Source organism: Equus przewalskii, chromosome 17 (assembly GCF_037783145.1).
Source record: "Equus przewalskii isolate Varuska chromosome 17, EquPr2, whole genome shotgun sequence".
Lineage (NCBI taxonomy): Eukaryota > Metazoa > Chordata > Mammalia > Perissodactyla > Equidae > Equus > Equus przewalskii.
In genome coordinates, this window is record NC_091847.1 from 27,480,136 (window position 1) to 27,497,810 (window position 17,675).

Genomic DNA, 17,675 nt, shown 5'->3' on the forward strand with positions numbered 1-17,675 from the left:
CAGTGTGGTGGTGATGGAAACCAGACTGAAATAGATTGAGTGAGAGTTGGGTGACATGAAAATAGCTTGTGTAGACGACCATTTTAAGAAGTTTAGCTCATAATAATACAAGAGAAAATTTGCTTATATAATTTGGAAACACTCACGATGGCAGGGAAAACAATTTCGCCCTTAATGAGGGATTTTCTAATCCTGATGGTCCTGGAAAGTGTTCTAAAACTTGCATGACCCTAGAGAGGAAAATGTCCATGTCTGGGCAATTACCCATACATTGGAATCTTTCTTTCTTTTTTCAGGACACCAGTAAGTCACACAACTCTGTAAGGCTTTGCCTTTGCCTCTTAAAGTCTTGGCCATATGATTTGTCACTTTAATGCTTCAAGGTATGTTGCTGTTATGCTTAATATTGCTGTCTTTGCATTTTTCTCTAACTAGGATTTCAAGTACATGGGGAGCACGGAGCTCTTATATTCCTCACAGTATCAGACACAGCATGGGGCATGAAATAGTTCCCGTGCTCAGGGGATATTGATTGGTTAGTTTGCTGGTTTTGAAGAACATTGACTAAAATGTCATTTACCCATATATCTTCACAAGCAAAGAGCTATTTTATTTGTTTTCCTCTTGAAGTTTCATTGCTATCTCCCTTGGCTCCCTTTAACCACCTCCCCTATGCAAATCAGTTATGAAAAGGCATGAAAAAACATGCATTTTTGCATTTTAAGATAGAATAAACTTTTAGATTGGAAACTTCCAAAACAAACTGAAACCAATGAAAAGTGCATTTTACTGCTTTCTGTCTAAAAATGGCACTGCCCAATTTAAGCTATTTTTAAAACCTGTATATTCATGCAGCTTGCATACCAAAATGAAAATTGGTGAGTTATAAACCCTTGAAAAACAAGGTTTATAATGGAAACAGTAATTGACCCTTAAGTACAACATCAAAATACAATACTATATAATACAAAGCCCAGGGCTTGGGATCCCATCTCTTCTCTAACCTCAGACTGGCACACTCACCCAACACCACAAAGCCAACCAATAGTTATATTCCAACGTGTTTTCATCTTACATGGCAGGGGAGCGGATATGTCATCCAATAGCCACATGTAGCTAAGCCTCACAGAACCAGAACTCCAAATATCTCGAATCAACTCACAACTTCAGAGCTACAACACTATTAAATAATTAGGTTTTCTCGGAAAAACCGTTTAATTGAAAAAAAACAAAAAAGGAAAACTGCTACTACCCCTGAAGTTGCACCGTGCTGCCTCCCGGACTTCGGGTATGTAACATTATCCCACAGGATGCAGTGAGGGTAGAAGGACCAATTGTCAGGAAAGCTCAGGGAATTACCAAAAATACTCTCGAAACATTTAGAGTTGTCTTCAACTTTGCTCTAGTTCATAGTTGGTCCAGTTTCCCATTTTCCAAGCCACAACTATCCATTTTTATCGTGAGAAAATGCAATCTAAAATAAAGAGGAAAATAAAAGTATTAAACTTGGCAAATCATATACGGAGGGTGAATCCAGATTCCAAGTTATACCTGGCTCTGGGCAAAGAGGGGCATATATATACTCAGGATCTTAACCTAGACTATTTGTGTGGTTTCTTTTTCTTTATGGGAGGGAGTGAAGGGGTTAAAGGACTTCGTTGCTAAAGAAGGAAAGTTCAGAGATTCCTTTCATTTTAAAGTTGAAATGTGAGAGCATTGCCAGCTTATTCCTTTAAGAAGCTTCCAAGGAATTTGTCAGCTAAGAATAGTCAAGATTTTGCCTTTTAAAATGTCATCTATTCACACAAATTTCCACTGAGTTATGTTTATCAGGGGACAATTAATGGGGCTCTCTGGTGTTTCCTTGTTGAGTATTCTGTTTCTGTTGCTACCTTAACTAGTGAACTAGGTAAAATGAAAATGAGGGAAACGTTATTGACTCTGTTTATACCATCTCTTCTCCTATACCCTGTGACTAAGACACTACGTAAGCTTTGAAGAAAGACCTCTTCCACATACAGGCTTGAACACAGATTCACGCTCTCTTCTCTATTTTCTTTCTTTTATTGTTTATTCTTTCTTTCCTTGTAATTCTCTAATACTGAGCTTGCTTCACCCTATTATACTTTCTGTGGATTCTGTAATTTTATTCATGGCTTATTATACTGTACATAAGTAATTATGTGATAGGTTAAAGTTTTGAAGTATTAACTGATACTTTCCCTTTTCTTTGTGTCCCGTGGCCCTTTACAGAGAAGTCAGGGACAAGAAAGCATATTAAAATGCAAAATAAAAATGAGTAATGCCTTAATTTTTGAGTTTCGAAAGCCTACTCCTTGGGGGAAGCAGAAAGAACTCAGGGTATCGGCAAAATATTTGGAAAACTACCTAATAAGTAAAGAGTCAAGCTTTCCTTTTGCCCATTAGATAAAACTTTCTCAGGCTGGGGACGTGAAAAAGTTGGAAAATAAACATTGACAACTTAGAATGTGTGGGTCGCTGAGAAAAGAAAAAGGCTGGTGTCCAGTCTCTTTGTCCGACTTTAGGTAGGTGGGGAGAAGGATGTGTAAGTGGAGGGAATGTGGGGTAACAATAACCCAAAGCTGGATTGAATCTAAGTACCAAGGGGCTTACACAGAGCCAAGACTTTGGGACAAGGGCCCTGAAGATCAGGGTCATGGCCAGGAGGAGAACCACTGAGTTATCTGGTGTCCTGGACTCCACTCTCCAGTTCACACAGGTTGCTTGAGTCCTGCCTGCTGAACTTGTTCAGGACTAGTGGTTTTCTCTTCTTCCTTCTTTCTCAGCCTCCTCTAGGATCCTTGAGCAAAATCCTCCTAGTCTTATGGCCCAGTGTGGTCACAGCAATGTCTGAGAGGCCTTTCCCCTTATTTTTGACCATGCTTAAGCACATGGGAATTAATCTACTGTCATAAGATGCAAAACACTCTCTGAGCTGACTCGGATCCACCTGCTTCAACTCACTTTGCAGCCTGCAGTCTACCAACATCTTGGACTCCACCTGGAGGACGCACTGATCTCCTTACACTGGATTTCCAACTGAGTCTAATATTTCTGTTCTTTCCTTGTTTGGAGGCTGACCAGGTGGAGGAGGAAGCAGAGGGCTGGAAATCTATCTTAGCTTTCAAATTCCACTCTATGATCCTCTAGGAAATTTTACCTTTCATCTTAAAGTTTGATATCTTAGTCCTACCTACCTCATTAATTAATACATTTTCTATTATCTGAGGTTTATTTTCCTGTTTCCTACTGAGGACCAAGCTAAGAACAGACTTGTTTGCTTTAATTATTTTATTCTTTAAGTCACAGCATCCCTTCTCAGAGGTAAAATCATAGAAGGTATTAATTGATTAAATAAGAAAAGTCTATGGACCCCAAGAAAATATATAGAAAATACATGAATTAACATTTCAAAATATCATCCCACCACAACTATTTGTGCAGTGTTTATTTAATACCTGTCTCTCTTGCTAAAATATAGGGTCAATGAAGGCACAGAAATCTTTTTGCTCATCACTGTATCCCTGGCCCCTTGTACATTGCCTGAAACATAATAAGTACTCAATAAATATTATTGAATAAACGAATAAATAAAATCATAAATAGAATGCCTAAGGCAATTCTTGTTACTCTTTTGTGGCATGCCCCACCATTTCCTCAGAAAGAGACCTTACATGATTTATTTTATCCATTACTAACTCTGGAAACTACTGGTTGCAACCCAATGTTTAGTAAGACTTTTCCTTCCTCTCTGGTTTTGCAGACTGAATATGTTTGTAATGCAAAATTAGGTGAGATCCCAGAAATGTAGGCTTTTTTTCTAACCACTTGATCTGAGTGAGATTTGAACATATCTAATGTAAGAAAGTAGTCATTTAAATTAATGGGGAATTTCTGGCAAACTGACTGACCTAGAGTAGTTAAAATTTTCGTTTTTTGAGTATAACAGCACCGGGCACACAAGGTTGAAATGAGAAAAGTCTCGTGGAAACTTATTTTGGTTTTAATTCTGAGTATTAGATATATAAAATAGGTTTTTTAAAAAGAATGTTTTAAGGTCTTTACTTCATTCTCGGCTCAAAGCGAAGATTTAAGGTGAAGTCACCTTTGGTTCTTCTGTGAGGTGCTCTCTAAACTCTCTGTTCTAATAACAACTGCCTGCTAAAAATTCCTACTCCCCAGGCCCTTGTACCTGTCTGTAGTTCTCATTGACCTAAATGGAGGTTAAATGTGTATTGCTGAAGGGAGTATTTGAGGCTCCAGAGAGTATCTCTTTTGTATGTGACAGAAGAGTGTGTGTGTGTGTGTGTATGCACAGAAGTCAATAAACCACATATTTTTACCCCTGCAAGCAAAGTAATTCAATTTTGGGAACTGAAAACTGGAATTAGTATCTACTTCCAACTGTATAGATTATATAGATTAACAGAGGAAAAGATTTCCATTCTAGTCCGCAGAGATAGACTGTAAGCTTCATAAAGATTTTGTGTATGTGTGTGTGACTGCCAATTTGTGGAAAATCTATAATTAGAATCAAAATGACATAGAGAGCTGGAAAAGAGGAGAAGTATATTTCTCGTAGATCACCTGGCATCAATGACATATACGCTCCTTTCCTGTGGAACTGATTGGGACATTCATTTCAAGGAAAACGTCAGTTTAGTCATCCAGGCATAGCTTCATTAAATAGTGTAAAATGCAACTTTGAAAGAATATTAAATACTTATTGAGCACATGTTAGACCAAACTATAGCTAGTCAACATGTATCAAGTAGTAAGTACTCAGTCTTATCTTTGCTTTAGTTTTTCATAGTTCCTTTACTTAGTTGAAAACTCATATCCTAGGGAAAAAAATCAGGTGGAATAGTTAGCAGTCAGCTAGTAAATTTAATTGGTAGAGAAAGTCAATCAACATGATTTGGTATTTCTAAAATAATTACCTAATGTCTTCACTTCAGTTTAAGTGGATAAAGAAAAGTTCCTTTCCAAATGTTTCCATTGATGTTTATACGTTAAGGATAATTCCAGAGGCCTCTTCTCAGTGTCGGGAAAAGACTGTTTTGTTTGTTTTAAATTCCTGCATATCTTTCTTGCATTGATCAGTCAAAAGGGAAAAGTGTATTAAATATTTATTCATATTTGGAATTCTTTAAATTGTAGGAGCAATCAGCGATTGTTTATTAAAAGAAATGAAAACAGTTCTATGAACGCCACACCAGTCTTGGCCATAGATCAAATTATGAAAAGTTTGACTCTGTTGCAGCACTGACATTTCTAAAGCAGTCACCATGAAGTAAAACTCAAAACGCAGGTTTTAGCAAAGACCACAAAATACATATTTATATTGTAGTTTCTAATTGTTCCCTATTGTATGGGCATTTGTCCTGCCTTTGAAATTTGAAATAGAAAAGCTAGGAAGAAAGTTATGTGTTTGGAGGCATATATTTTAGGTGTACGTGGTATATGTATTTAGGTGTATGTATTTTTTTAAAAAATAAGGCATATTTACTTCCTTTCTGTATTTCTTTCTTTGATTTGATGACTCTTATAGTATTTTCATTTCACGAGCACAACTGCAACCCTTATCATGAACTGAAAGTCAATGTCCCTTTGTGGGCTGGCCCTGTGAAAAATAAAAAGATTCTCAGCTAAGTGGATGTGCTCATATTCTTTCTCTTCCTCAGGAGATAGGCCCTAATCTTCGGAATGGAGCCTTGTCAAATGTTATCACCAAGATGCCGCTAATGGATTAAAATCTCCACCTGGTTGTTCGTTACCTTCCTTTTTTCTTTTTAAAATTTCCCCTCCTTCTTTCCTCTTTATCTTTCTCTGCTCATGCTTCCTTCTCCTGATCTACAAGTGTCCAAAACCAGAACTTCAGCCTTCAGTAATCATGGCTCCAGGAATCTAATGATCATTCTCCTGTACCTTTAATAGAATTTAAATAACATCACTAAACCTTCTGAATAGGTGGCTACTTTTCTTGTTATTAGGCGAGAAGGGAGAGATTGGAACCACAAGCTGTTAGAGAGATTTGACCTTTTCCTAAAGATACAAAATTCAGGTATTCATATTGATAATTGTGACAGGATTTCTAAGATCCATTCCTTATATCTTCTATGTGGTGAAAGCAGATAACATTTGTTTTGGCTGGAATGTAACCAAATCCCATTAAACAAAGTTGAGTATAGTCTTAGCCTCAGTATATGGTACTAGAAATGTCCGCATTTATAATGAAATTATTTTAATATAACTTTAATGTATTGATTAAGACTGGGATTAGAAAAATTGACTTTTGATTTACGTCAGGAAATATTCATTCATTTTTTTTGGCTGAATGCACATATCACCATCCTATACTCATATGCACTACCTACTTATACTTTGAACAAAATCTAGTTCACTTAGGTTCATACAATCTCAAGGAGAACAAACTGATATCAAGTTTATATTTGCACTCAGTTTGGATACCATTCATCAATTCACCTAAGTATTTAAGAGCCTATTCTGCATCTAATATTGTTCTGGGATCTGAAGACCTAAAGATGAGAAAAGTGACTGTGGAGTGTTTGTGTGTGTGTGTGTGTATGTGTGTGCGTGTGTGCACGTGGTGCATGACAGTGAGACAGGGAGAATGCCCTCGCCTAGGAGCCTACATTCTAGAGGGGAGACAGCATTATTCAAAGTATTACAGAATTCTTTTCATGAAAAGTAGTTTCATGAAAACATGAAATGACAAGAATCTCAGTGCTTTAAAGGAGAAGAAGGCGTTAGGAGTGTACTGCTGAATTAGGGAGGTCAGGAATTACACTGCAGAGGAAGTGAGGACTGAACTGAGACCGACACGAGCAGTAGGTGTTCGTGCACGAAGGGGGATGGGGAGGGGAGGAGAAAAACGGAAGAACATTCCACTGAGCAAAGACCCAGTGGTGGGAATGAGGAAAGACGAGATGTGAAAAGCAAGCGGTGGACAGACTGTGTATTTTAGCCTTCACACGAAATGCAATGGGAAGCCACTGACATTTTAATCAAGAGAAGGGAAAAGGGCACAAGTGGTAAATACAACCAGAATTTGCATTTTAGAAAGAACATTCTGGCTGTGGTATGGAAAACCACATTGACTGTAAATGGGCATCTTTGGTAGGAAGTTGCTGTAGTAATCCAAGAAAGAGGGGTTGGGAGTTTGGACTGGGATGATGGTGAGGGCAAAAAAGAGAACAGAAAGGAGTTAATAGATATTTATTTGTTACAGCATGGATAGGGAGGAGTTTGAGAGAGGGTATTTTACAAAATGATGTTTTGTAAAATGGTGATTATTGCACAGTTGGTGTTCTGTGATGCTCATCAACGGAGAAAGAGAGAGGTGCTAAGGAGGAGGACCCGCACTGATGGAAAACCATACATTTGGTTTTGTTCTATTTCCTTTGAAATATCCAAGTGAAAATATCCGATACAATGCCCAGAGCTCAGAGAGAGATCTAGATCAAAGATACACAACTGTACAGCTTTTGTGTACGGTTGGTGTTTAAAGCCGTGGAGAATGGATAAGGATGCCTAAGGAGGGGATAGAGGAGAAGGAGAGAGGGACACAACCTGCTCAGGAAACTGCAACACTGAAATTGGGAGGAAGAGTTAAAAGCCAAAAAAAATGAAACCAATGGTCAGGAAGGTGGGAGGAAAAGGAGAGAGTGTAATGTTATGAAAGCTGAGGGAAGAGAATGTTTCAAGATGGAGGAAAATGAAAATAAACATAAGAAATAATTCCTTATGTATCTTGAGGCAAAACTGATTTGACATTTCTTTTGTGGCTCTATTAGTAGTAGTAAATGCTAAAAAAACCCTAACGACACCATTCTAACTTGAGACAGATAAACACCAACAGGCTGCAGTGTGTGGAATCAAATGAGCGAGGCTTGTTCAGTCATTGCTATGTAGTTAGTTCACAAATTAGCACCCTAGATATTTCCGTCAGAGCACTTAACATGGTTTGTAATTATAAATTTGCCTTCCTTCCTTCCTTCTCTTTCTCCTTCTCTCTGTCTTTCTCTATCTCTCTGTCTTTCCTTCGTTGCAGAGACCACGTCTAATTTCTCACCATTGTGTCCTCAGCATCCAGCATGGTGCCTACAAGTATTCAGAAGGAATTCTATTTTTACTGATGAACAAACAAATGAATCTCAAATATGTATTAAAACAAGCCCTGAATTAGGAAAGGAAAGATTTAGGTCTCATCCTGCTCTGATTTGCATGGTATTAAAACATTAAGAGTCTCTCTTTCCTAATATAAAGAAGCATATGCCTTGACCAGGAGACTTCTGATCTAAAGTCAGTGAATCTGTTTACCTGACACTGCTGGAAATGAAGCAAAGTTCTCTGAGAAAAATTGGCCTTTTCTATTCCCATCCAGGTTGACTTTAAGCTGTGCCACTATTTGAAGAAGGCAAACACCTTACAGACGTCGTGCATCCTCTAGCTCCACATCTATTTGCCATTGTCAGCATCCAACTGAGCTCAAGTGAGCTTGATAGTGTCTGGCCTCAGCTGCACCCTGTTTCTCTTGCTTTCTCCCTGGGCTTCTCTGCAGTGGCAGAATAAAAGCCTGCCCATGTACACATCTGGAAGGGTATAGAATTCACATCTTCAAGGGACCTTTGACCAATGCAGAGTGGAAGCTGTGAAGAAACACTCCTCTCTACACTGGTCTCAGCTCTACAATTCTGTGGTGAATTCTACATGATTTCTCTCAGGGTCCCTGAAAGCACTAAGCCCCAATTTCCACAGTGGTACTTTCCCCCCTCCTCTCCTGTTTTCCTTTCTCCAGCCCTCACCCCCAGTTTTTCACTGGGAAAATTTCCCAAAATAAAGTACCTGACCACAAACCCTTCTCAGGAAGCTGCTTTTTGGGAGAACCCCAGTTAAGAAAGGCTTCTATTGGATCAATACAGGTACACGGAGTTCACATTACCCAGTTAGGACGTTTCTGAAATTTTGAGTGTAATCCAAATTGTTCTAATGCAATATTTCCCTCATTTCAATTTCAGAAATGCGGTATCATTTTGTTATGAAACTTTAATTGGCTTAGACTTCTAACTCTTTTAGTCTCTCACCTAGGATACCTTCCGGCTTTTATACCAAACAAATGATCATCTGCAAATAAATAGTTAAATATACTAGCAATGTAGTAATTTAAAAGAACTATTTACTAAACTTTTTTTTTTTGCTGATCAAAGCACAATTATTTACTTGCTAGCATGTGTATTTTCATAAATTTTACATTGGACTACCGTTTTGTTGTGTCAGACTTGTATAGATTTTAATCCTTATTGTTGGTGCCCTTCACTTGGGCTCAGAAAATTTGTTCCCAATTTCATAGCAATGATAATGCTTTTTTTCTGATCCACAATATGTTAAAGTGAAGAATATATACACAAAGATGTTTCTCTTTTTATTGGGAAAAAAGAAAGCATTTTTTTTCCACTGTTCCCTCAACCCATTAATCACAATACAATATATGCTATTAATTATGCTTCAATGTGGTTTGCTTATATAATTTGTGAACCTCTAATAACTCAAGACTTTCAAATTGTTTGTCTTCCATGTAGACATTTTGATTACTAAAACATTCCTAAAGCTAGAAGAAGGAATAATAACATAGGATTAAAACTATGAATCACCTTTTGATTAAACACTTGGCAGTCTTTGTTGCTAAATCTTCAGAGAATAACTCTAAGTCTCATTTGAACTTGTAGATTTTACTTCCATATTGATCACGATAATCTGGTAAAAGAAATGCATATTCACTCAGACCATAATTTGAATTTAAGCTTGATATTGATGCTTTGTTATAACCGTAGTGGTCTCTAATTGTGCAGCCCCAATAGACAAGACTGAGGGAACAAAGTAGGCAGCATAAAATGGACAGCGGCATTTGGTGACAATATCCTTTGAAGGACAATATCCTTGTCCTTGAATTGATGAATTTGATGCATCTCTTGAGTTCATATGTTCACTCAAGTCCAACTCTATCAGAGTAACATAGACTTCTGCTCGTAAAGTTTTTCTTTTTTTTTAAAGTTTTGGTGAGAAAGATTGATCCTGAGCTAACATCTGTTGCGTCTTCCTCTTTTTTTTTTCTCCTCAGACTCCCAATACATAGTTGTATATCCTAGTTGTAAGTTATTCTAGTTTCTTCCATGTGGGACACAGCCACAGCATGGCTTAATGAGCTATGTTTAGGTCCATGCCCAGGATCCGAACCAGTGAACCCTGGGCCACCAAAGCAGAGTGTGCAAACCTAACTCCCCAGCCACAGGTCTGGCTCCTTGTAAAGTCTTTACAGTGGTAATAATAGGAATAATAAATGTGTATACAGATCTTCCTGATGAAAGGTGTTACGTTCAGATAAGCCTATTGTAAATTGGAAATATCGTAAGTCAAAAATGCATTTAATATACCTAACTTGAAGATCATAGATTAGCCTACCTTACACATGCTCAGACCACTGACATTAGCCTACAGTTGAGTAAAATCATCACACAAAGCCTTTATTTTATAATAAAGTGTTGAATATCTCATGTAATTTATTGAATTCTGTACTGAAAGTGAAAACAGAATGACTGCCTGGGTACAGAATGGTTGTAAGCACATGACTCAGTTACCCTCATGATCACATGACTGACTGGGAGCAGTGCTTCACTGCCGCTGCTGCCCAGTATCATGAGAGGGTATTGTATAGCATATCACTACCCTGGGAAAAGATCAAAATTCAAAGTACAGTTTCTATTGAATGCATATTGTTTTCTGTACCATTGTAAAGTCAAAAAATCATTAGTCAAACCATCATAAGTCGAAAACTGTCTGTATGTAAAGATCTGTGTATTTTAAAATCTTTCACAGTTTAAAATCATCTCATTTGACTTGAAAAATTGTCTTTTGATGCAGGTGAAAGAGGTATAAGTATTCCCATTTAGGCTCAAAGAAATATTACATATGACCAAATTAAAAGAACTAATAAAGGAGACATTGGAAACCAGGTGTTGTGCCTCCTGATCCAGTGATCTTCCTGGTACACGCCTGCACCCTGCTTTATACTCTCACCAGCCATTGTCTTCATGACTGGTGCCCTGCCCTGTCTCCCACTCTCACATTCTTTCCTCTACCTTTCGCAACAAATGGAAGATACATACTGGCAGCTACTTTGGACCAGCTGTATCCTTTGCCTTCTTACTCAACCTGAACTTTGCATATAATATTCCTGTGACGGTTAATTTTATGCGTCTACTTGGTGAGGCTATAGTACTCAGTTTATTTAATCAAACTCAAATCAGGGTATTGATAGATTATGGTTAATATCTATAACCAGTTCAGTTTAAGTAAAGCATATTGCCCTTGATAATGTGGATAGGCCTCATCCAACACGTTGAAGGCCTTAAGAGAAAAATGGAGGTTTCCTGAAGAAGGAGAAATTCTGCCTCAAGACTTCAGCATCAATTCCTGCCTGAGTTTTTAGCTTGCTGGCCTGCCTTATGACTTTCAAACTTACCAATCTCCAAACTATGTGAGCCAATTCCTTAAAATAAATCTCTTGATGTATGATAGGATATGTAGATCATATATATATAAATTTCCTATTGGTTCTGTTTCTCTGGAGAACACTGACTGATACGCTTGCCTGATATTTTTCCTAGAATGTTAAGATCATACAATTTTGTTCCATCAATATTTTTCTGTTCCTTAAAGAATATCTATACATTTTCTCTCAGTTCTTTCTTCTGTTCCTCTTCCTTGTCAATATTTCAATTTTCACTTGTGCTTTTGATTTGATAATTCTCTTCAGTATAAGACCTGTTTTTCCACATTTTTCTCTCTTGCAACAACAGTCTTTCCATTCCTCAATTAGTGAACATAATCCTAATGGATAGGACAAGACAATTACCATCAGCCAGCTCTCTTCAATCTTCCTATCAGTAAAACGAGGGGCACATCAAATCATACTTCAAATATCTTACTGTTAGCCAGAAACACACACACACAAACTGAGTTCTAACGAATATATTTTATCTTTGGTTTCAGTCATATCTTCCAACTATTTTTATTTTTTCAACAGAGGCTAAGTAGCAAAGAATCAACTGTGAACTCAGCCACCAATACTGACTTTCATAATTCAGTGTTGATACTTTGATCCTTATGGCTTTTGCATACTGGTTATTCTTAAGGAGCTAGGCGTATTTGGTTGCCTACTGGAATTCACCTGGATGTTCTACACGCAACTCAAATTAAACCTAGCCAAAATTTAACCCCCAATTTTTTCCCAAAACTCTCTTTCCTTGTATTTCCCATTTGGTGGTTGGCAATATTATTCATAATTCTCAATGACTCTTGACGCTACATTTTCCTACACTATATGTCTCCAATTTGACCTCAATCCTGCTAATTCCTTTCCATTACTAAGTGCACCATACTTTGTTCAGCTTTCATGCTTTGTCACACTGATTCATTCATTTAATAAATATTTATTGAATGTGTGATCTGTGTCAGGCCTGATCGTATGTGCCCAGGATACATCAGTGAATAAAGCAAAGAAGTGATGTATTTTGTGAAGCTTACATTTCAGAAAGGTGAGATAGGTAATTAACAATTAATATAATTAATAAGTAAATTGTATACTTTAGAAGATAATATTTTTCCTTCCACAAACAGAGAACAGGGCAAGCCTCCTGGGAATTGCCTAGCTCAATAGGTTTTTAATAAACATTTATTACATGAATGATTTGCTGAATGAATAGTGCTTTAAACTCCAGGACGTCTTATGTTCAGTGTCCTGGAAGAAATGAGTAATGCTGAAATAAGGTCTTAGTTCATATGCTTGTTTGCTTTGGGAGGCTGAAATTCATTTTGTTTTGTTGTTCGTTTACTTCTTTGTCTTTGGTAGAATAAATGGGTGAAGGCTCAGAAAATGCTGAAAGTTTAAAATACCAAGTGAATCGCTTTAAAAAACTCATGTGTGCCTCTAATTCTTCCTCCTTCCTTTCCAGGTCCTTCTTTCCTTCCTTTCATTTAATTTAGCAGGCAACTATGTAATTCCTACTGTGATTCAGCAACCATGCCTGGCACTGGAGAGCCAAAGTCTTTAAAATTTATTTATTTATTTTAAACATTGGCACCTGAGCTAACATCTGTTGCCAATCTTTTTTTTTTCTTTTTTTCCGGTTTCCCAAAACCCCCCAGTGAATAGTTGTATATTCTAGTTGTAGGTCCTTCTGGTTGTGCTATGTGAGATGCTGTCTCAGCATGGTCTGATGAGCGGCGCCATGTCTGTGTCCAGGATCTGAACTGACAAAACCCTGGGCCACCGAAGCAGAGTGTGCAAACTTAACCACTCGGCCATGGGGCGGGCCCCAATACAAGGTTTTAATACAAAGCCACTGAACTTAGGGATCTCACAGTCAGGTGGGGAGACAGGCATGTACTGATGTCCAAGGAAGGCACCCTGGCGGGTAACAGTGAGCTATACTCACTGGTTGGACCCCAGGTTACTGCCTCCAGGCCTCAGTCTTCTTTTCTGAGAAATAGAGATAATACTAGGAACTACTCAGAGGGTTATGTTAGGATTAAATGAGTTACTATTTGTAAACTGCATAGCAAATACTTGGCAGGCCATAGTTATTTAGTCAGTTTTCATTATTTTTTTATTGTAAGTATAATATACTGTAGTAAGTTCAAAGAGAAAAGCGTGCCTGGAGATTATGGATGTCTATGAATAGTAGAACTAAAAGTGGAGGGATGGTTCTTTGTTGTCTATAAATTAAGAAGTGAAATGTGACTGCCAGAGTTGGGATGGGGATCAGGTTAGTTATGAGGCTCAAAGAGACAGTGAGTTTGGGACTAGCCCTCAGTGAAGAATGAAAGCGAGACAGGCTGCAGAGCAAGGACTGCATTTGAAATTTCCAAACAAAATATATTGGGGAATAGAGATATGATAGAGCTATATGGAAAATACGTATGGCAAGGAAGCAAGCTCTCTGTACAGCCATGAAAAAAGTAGTGGAGTTTTTACTTTAGTGGTCAATCTGGAAAATTATCGTTAGTGGATTATTTATTGCAAGAAGTCATTGTTAGAACTGTAAATTGTAACCATTAACTTTAAAGCTCTAGTTGTTGTTTGGGATTTGAGAAGCTTGGAATTTGTAATTTAAAAATTATGACTTTTTTTTAGTTTTACTAGACTTTTATGTTTATTCCATAAACTGTTATGTTTTCCTACTTGTAATATGTATTTGATACTATTAAATCAAGTATATTCTCATTTTAATCTTATTTTTAGTTAATTTTTCAAGCTATAGAATTTCATGTGTTATTATTTCTGCTTGGCAGATTTTCTCAGGGGATATACTTGAGTTCAAGTACACTTTATATGATATGCAGTTATTAATACTAATTTCAATAAATTAGATAATACATTGCATTGCTGCATTTTATTTGTTCATGTAGATCTGCAAAATAATAATTTTCTTCCTCAAAATAAAAAGAATACTGATTTACTTCCTGACATAAAATAATCTTAACACACACATGAAAGTCTATGAAAGCGTATATTTGTCTTCAAAGAGCAAAATAAGATTTAGAAAAGAGGGCAAACTTGTTAGGATTTTAAATCAATATTTGTATGACACCTTTTTATCTACTGCTTGGAAGAAATAAAAACATATTAAACTTTTTAATAAAAGTAAGTTAGAGTAACTGAGAACGTTTTCAATCACATAATAAAGATTTGTTTCAGACATAAACAATGACTTTCTGTGAGCTTTTTCCTGACATCTAAAGAATTCAGAATGACATTCTCTATCCAACAGGGTTTTTCCTTCTGAAAACACAGCCCACTAAGAATCCCCAAACTACTCCGCCTCTTTGGTTCCTGTGTAAAGCACCAGGCAAGCATGAGAAACCAAAACTGGCTGGCTGAACCTTGATAAAGAAGCCTGCACAATGAGGAGGCTTAAGAAGAATTTTCCTAGAAGCTGCCAAACCAGGCCTGTCAGAGCCTGGCCCTTTTCTGGTTAGGAACAAGTGGGGGTGGTGGGAGGGAAAAAGAGGAAAGACCATGGATGGTGATCCTAGAGCAAGCCGACCACAATCCCAAGCTCTACGTAGTGATGTATCAGCACTCATTCATTCATTCATCCATCCAATTCATGCAACAAATCTTTGCATGCTGGGCATTGTTCTTGGTGCTAATACAAAATAACGAACAAAACAACCTCCCTGTCCTTGGTCTAGTTCAGGAGACTGATAAGAAACAAATAAATATGTGATAAGTCAGGTGGCCATGTACGTTGTGGAGAAAATGCAACTAGAAGGAGAAAAGGGAGTATCAGAGTGGGTTTAGACTTGCCAGATAAAATACAGGACACAGTTAAATTTGAGTTTTAGATAAACATCAAATAATTTTTTAGTAAAATTGTGTCTCATGCGATATTTGGGATTTTGTAGCATAAGTGTGTTATCTGCAATATTTGGGGCATACGTATACTAAAAAATGAAATATTTGTTGTTCATCTGAAATTCAAATATAACTGGGTGTCCCCCCACCAAATCTGGGAAACCTGTTTGAGCTAGAAGAGGGAGAGGGATTCTATTTTTATATTGGGTAGTCAAGGAAGGCTTCTGATGATATGACAAAAAAAAATCAGAGAGTTAAAGGAAGTAAGGGAGTGACCCATTCAGATATTTGCAGGAATAGTATCCGTGGGAAAGAATAGTGTGTGAGTGAAAAGGCCCTGAGGCTAGATGTATTCTTGGGGGGGTGGGGGGCGCAGTGTAGATGGTGGAAAGAGAGATGGTTGCAGATTGCAAGGGGATGAGCTCAGGAAGTTGCATGGGGAGCCAGACTCTGGAGGTTTTAATAGGATAGCATAAGAACTTTGGCATTTACTCCAAACAGTATGAGAAGTCACTGGAAAATTTACGCCAGGAAATGCCATGATCTACTTTGGATTTTAAAAGGATGTGCCTGCTAAGTGGGGACTAACAGGAATGACGGAAACAGAAAAAGCAGTTAGGAGTCAATTGCAAAAATCCAAAGAAGAAATAACTGTGGTTTTGTGTGAGTGTGGTAGCAGTAGAGGTAGTGAGAAGTGGACACTTTCCGAATCGATTTTGAAGGTAGATCCATTGGATTTGTTGACAAAGTGGCTATTGTGAGATCTGTGGGAGAGAAGGCAAGGATAATTGGGAGGTTTTGGCCTTGGCAATTTGAAGAATGGAAGAATGGAGTTGACATGGACTGAGAAAGATGCAGAAGGTACAGGCTTTAGAGGGCAGTTTGCAGTGTGTTTTTTAAGGAGTTAGGTTTTCAGTGGCTTAGTTTTTCTAGTGGAGACGACTAAATGTACATGTACATCTGGTGTTTAGGCAAGAGATCAGGAATGCAGCCATGTTTGTGAGTTGTCAATATATAGATGTTATATAAAGTCAGAGGACTACAGTCTTGTGCCGCATAATGACATTTCCATCAACAACAGACAGCATATGTGATTTTGGTCCCATAAGATTAGTACCATATAGCCTAGGTGAGAATCATCTAGATTTGTATATGTACATTGTACGAGGTTTGCACAACTACAAAATTGCCTAAAGATGCATTTCTCAGAATGTATCTCTGTTGTTAAACTCTACATGACTGTAGATAAAATCACCTAGAGAGACTCCAAGGATTGACCTGTTGGCAGCACAGGTAGAGGCATAGAAAATAAAAGAAACAATTGAGAATGAGCAGTTAGAGACACAAAAGGAAAACCAAGGGAGAGTAGTGTCAAAGGAAGCAAGGGAAAAATATTGTGTGAAGAAGAAAGATAATCAGTGATGTTATTAGCTGTTGATATTTTGAATAATAACAGTAACAAATAACCCTAAGATCTTTTAATTATATCAGTTTCATTGAAAAAAATACAATAAAAGATGAAGCTCATCATATCTATTAGGGGGCTTCTAATTCCTTATTTATTCCTTTAGCTCCATCTCTCTAGATTGGAATGATTTTGGTAAACAGTTCAGCAATACAAGAAGACAAGTATGAGCCAATATTCGACAATTCCTGGCTCTTAATTCATTATACTTACATTTGTTTTAACTTTAGTTAACTTTCACATCCTTCTAGACTCTCTAGGTCTCCTGATAATATCTACACTCTTTATCTGAATCTCTATTTTAAATCTACCTATCTTTTATTTGCTTTTTCTGCACTCACCACAAAGACTTTTACATTCTTAAAGAAATGTATGAATGCAGGGCCAGGCTAAAGTTTGACTTCCCTGACTATGCCTCCCCTTATTATAGCTAATAATCTACCTTGGTTTGAAAAACATCTAAGCCATTTATTTCCTTTAAATAAAGGCCTCATCTGTTCTGTGTCCACTCCCTCAGTGTTCTACTACCTAATCTGAAAAACAAGTCCAAATCGATGTGTTGAACAACTAAGAGCATAATTGTCTCCCTTTCAAAATATTACATTTAAAAGGAAGTCTTCACAGCACATAGTAGCTACTGAAAAACATTGTTGAAAATTTCTCTGTGAAAAGTTAAGTATGGGGACAAAGTTGATAGGAAAAGGGTTTGGGGTAGGGCTCTGAAAAGTTACCCTCAATTCACCGAAAGTG

The 17,675-nt window shown here is 37.4% G+C and overlaps 1 long non-coding RNA gene across 2 annotated transcripts in view; it reads right to left on the bottom strand.

Annotated features, from left to right (window-relative positions):
* Positions 1–1,191: 1,191 nt before the first annotated feature.
* The window catches only part of LOC139076786 (uncharacterized), a 30,300-nt gene continuing 13,816 nt past the window's right edge, over positions 1,192–17,675 (bottom strand). Inside the window, exons 4-5 of one of the 2 annotated variants that reach the window (XR_011528742.1) lie at positions 9,696–9,798; positions 1,192–1,474 (exon numbers count right to left, since the gene is read on the bottom strand). This is a non-coding gene — a long non-coding RNA (uncharacterized lncRNA). The remainder of the gene's footprint in view (positions 1,475–9,695; positions 9,799–17,675) is intronic. The other variant, XR_011528743.1, reaches the window with a different exon arrangement.